This window comes from Asparagus officinalis, chromosome 8 (assembly GCF_001876935.1).
Source record: "Asparagus officinalis chromosome 8, Aspof.V1, whole genome shotgun sequence".
NCBI classification, from domain to species: domain Eukaryota; kingdom Viridiplantae; phylum Streptophyta; class Magnoliopsida; order Asparagales; family Asparagaceae; genus Asparagus; species Asparagus officinalis.
The window spans coordinates 86232616-86236930 of record NC_033801.1 but is presented as its reverse complement, the minus strand read 5'-3'; positions in this window follow the sequence as shown (position 1 = coordinate 86236930).

Sequence of the window (4315 nt, the reverse complement as noted above, 5' to 3'; positions counted from 1 at the left end):
AATTTAATGAATATTGTTATGTTTGTCCAAGATTGGCTTTGGGTGAGGAGTGTCCAAGTCCATTGATGGTCCACAGAGAAAACAACCAAAGTGTATCAATATAAGTTAGGGGAAACAGAATTTGGTTAGGATACTCAACATGCATGTAGAGATTGTTAGGTTGGAGGTGGATACCAACCTCCGACGGCGGAGGAGCTCCGACGAGCTCCAGGTTGTTGCAGGCGAGCGTCGACTCGGCGAATTCGACGACGAACGCGATGGTGGCGTTGGCGAACGCGACCCTCGGAAGGCGGAACGCGACCCTCGGTGTGAACGCGGCTCGACCCCCGCGTTCAGAGCTCCGACCATCGCGTCTTCGCCTCCCACCCTCGCGTCGGACATCCGCTGGCGACAGGCTGTCGCCAGCTCACGAATCTCGGCTATAAAAGCCCCCCCTTTCGATGCCCTAGATTGCCGAGCTTCCCCTTTGTTTTCTCTTGGCGGCGACCCAAAAACGCAGCGGCGTTTTCCCCATCTTCGGCTCTGAAATCGCAGCAGCGATTTCTCCCCTTTTAATCTCCAGATCTCAGGTGTTTTGAGGGGAGATTAGAAAAGGATTAGAGAGAGAGAAGAAAGAAAATGGGGGTTTTATTTGAGAGAGAAATTGAAAGGGTTTATTCCCTTTAATATTAACACTGTAGCTACAGTGTTCAATCTGAGAAATCTCAGTTTAGGGATTTGCTCTTGATTTGTAATTTCTTGTTAGATTAAATAAGAAATTAACTGTGTGGCTCCCGAGGACGTAGGCAGTTGCCGAACCTCGTAAATCTTGGTGTACTGTTTTCTATCTGCGTTTCCGTTGCATTAGGGGATTTAGGCGTTAAAATTCCCAACAACTGGTATCAGAGCGTGAAACGATCTAGAGAAAGTCAGATTCAAGTGGGAGCCATGGCCGCAGATGAGGGAAAGGTGAGAATAGAGAAGTTTGATGGATCAGATTTCGGATTCTGGAAAATACAGATAGAGGATTATCTGTATCAGAAAAATCTGTATCAACCTCTCTCGGGGAAGAAGCCGGAGGGTATGAAGGAAGAAGATTGGAATCTTCTGGACAGAAAAGCCCTCGGGGTTATTCGTTTGACGTTAACCCGCAATGTTGCTTTTAACATTGCAAAGGAGAAGACCACGGCGGGTCTTATGGCAGCTCTCTCAAATATGTATGAGAAGCCATCAGCCTCAAATAAAGTCCATTTGATGAGGCGGTTGTTCAATCTGCGAATGGCGGAAGGTGCATCGGTAGCACATCATCTCAATGAACTCAATACAGTCACGACCCAATTGAGTTCAGTTGATATTGAGTTTGATGAGGAAGTTCGAGCGTTGATCCTTTTGTCTTCCCTACCAGAGAGTTGGAATGCTACAGTCACAGCTGTGAGTAGCTCGTCGGGAAAGAAAAAGTTGAAGTTTGACGACGTTCGTGATCTGGTTCTCAGTGAGGAGATCCGACGGAGAGAGTCGGGTGAAGCTACAACCTCTTCAGTATTGCATACAGAGTCAAGAGGTAAAAGTTCAACCAGAGGAAATGGATCAGATGATAGGAGATCCAAATCCAGAAATCCCAACAGTTCGAAGGCTATCGAGTGTTGGAAGTGCGGGAAAACCGGGCACTACAAGAATCAGTGCAGGAGTGCACGGGAGGAGTGGGAGGCAAATGCAGATGTGAATGTTGCCTCCACCTCAGGAGGAGATGATGCGCTGATATGCTCTTTGGAGAGCAAGGAGGAGTCTTGGGTGTTGGACTCGGGAGCATCATTCCATGCTACTTCTCAGAAAGAATTCCTCGAGAAGTATATCCCCGGAAACCTTGGAAATGTATATCTTGGTGACGATCAAGCATGTGCCATTATTGGCAAAGGTGTAGTGAAGATTAAGCTGAATGGGTCAGTATGGGAGCTGAAGGATGTCAGGTATATTCCCGACCTGAAGAGGAACTTAATCTCAGTAAGCCAGCTGGCTAGTGAAGGCTACACGATGACTTTCCATGGCGATGACTGGAGGATTTCGAAAGGCGCAATGACGATTGCCAGGGGCAGGAAGACTGGTACCCTGTATATGACAGCGGGTGCACGTTGTTCGATCTCAGTTGCGGCATGCAATGAGACTTCAAAGCTGTGGCACCAGAGACTCGGTCATATGAGTGAAAAGGGGATGAAGGTTATGCACACAAAGAGAAAACTCCCAGGTTTACAATCAGTAGAGATTGATGTGTGTGAAGAATGCATACTTGGAAAGCAGAAGAGAGTTAGCTTTCAGGCAAGTAGCAGACCCCCCAGGAAGCAGAAGCTAGAGCTTGTTCACTCGGATGTTTGGGGACCAACAACCACCGCGTCGATTGGTGGGAAACACTACTTCGTGACTTTTATTGATGATCACTCTCGGAAAGTATGGGTCTACTTTCTGAAGAAAAAGTCAGAAGTGTTTGAGGCTTTCAGAAGATGGAAAGCCATGGTCGAGAATGAGACCGGTTTGAGGGTAAAGAAACTCAGAACAGACAATGGTGGTGAGTATGAAGACACCAGATTCAAGAAGTTCTGCTATGAGCACGGGATCAGAATGGAGAGAACAGTGTCTGGCACGCCTCAGCAAAATGGTGTAGCTGAGCGGATGAACCGAATGTTGACAGAGAGAGCCAGAAGCATTCGGATGCAGTCAGGTCTACCGAAGCAGTTCTGGGCAGAAGCAGTCAACACAGCAGCTTACTTGATCAACCGAGGTCCATCGGTTCCATTGGAGCACAGAATACCAGAAGAGGTATGGTGCGGAAAGGAGGTAACCCTCTCACATCTCAAAGTTTTCGGTTGTGTAGCTTATGTGCATATAAGTGATCCAGGCAGGAATGAGCCTGATCCCAAGTCTAAGAAATGCACATTCATCGGGTATGGTGAAGACGAGTTCGGCTACCGCATTTGGGACAACGAAAACAAGAAGGTGATCAGGTGCAGAGATGTGACATTCAACGAGAAGGTGATGTACAAGGACATGCACAAGACAGATGACGGTGACTCAGAGAGCGAGTCAACATTTGTAGATGCAGATGATGTTCCGGATAACCTCTCGGAAGAACCCAATGCAGAAGGTCCTCAGCCAGAAGAGCCTGTTGGACAGAACGGTGCGCAGGAGCCCGACGCACCAGCTCCGATATTGAGGAGAACTACTCGTCCTCCTGTGCCTAACAGCAGATACATGAATTATATGTTGCTGACAAATGGAGGAGAGTCTGAAAGCTTTGATGAAGCTTGTCAGAGTGGAGATGCGAGCAAGTGGGAGTTTGCTGCGAAAGAAGAGAAGAAATCTCTGATCTCCAACCAGACATGGGGACTAGCTGAGTTTCCCATAGGGAAGAAGGCACATGGGGACTAGCTGAGTTGCCCATAGGGAAGAAGGCACGTCACAACAAGTGGGTGTATCGAGTAAAAAAGGAGCAGAATGGTTCCAGAAGATACAGAGCCCGACGAGTTGTCAAAGGATTTCAACAGAATATCCAAGGAAGAAAGTATCCAGCGGATATGTTGACAAAGGCAGCGTCCTTTCAGAAACTGGAGTTGTGCGCAACTTCAGTTGGCCCTCATGCATAGATGATGAGGGCGGAGCCACACAGAAGAGGAGTTTGATGAGATAGCCCGTTGCCGTCGGTTTGGTCTCCAAGTGGGAGATTGTTAGGTTGGAGGTGGATACCAACCTCCGACGGCGGAGGAGCTCCGACGAGCTCCAGGTTGTTGCAGGCGAGCGTCGACTCGGCGAATTCGACGACGAACGCGATGGTGGCGTTGGCGAACGCGACCCTCGGAAGGCGGAACGCGACCCTCGGTGTGAACGCGGCTCGACCCCCGCGTTCAGAGCTCCGACCATTGCGTCTTCGCCTCCCACCCTCGCGTCGGACATCCGCTGGCGACAGGCTGTCGCCAGCTCACGAATCTCGGCTATAAAAGCCCCCCCTTTCGATGCCCTAGATTGCTGAGCTTCCCCTTTGTTTTCTCTTGGCGGCGACCCAAAAACGCAGCGGCGTTTTCCCCATCTTCGGCTCTGAAATCGCAGCAGCGATTTCTCCCCTTTTAATCTCCAGATCTCAGGTGTTTTGAGGGGAGATTAGAAAAGGATTAGAGAGAGAGAAGAAAGAAAATGGGGGTTTTATTTGAGAGAGAAATTGAAAGGGTTTATTCCCTTTAATATTAACACTGTAGCTACAGTATTCAATCTGAGAAATCTCAGTTTAGGGATTTGCTCTTGATTTGTAATTTCTTGTTAGATTAAATAAGAAATTAACTATGTGGCTCCC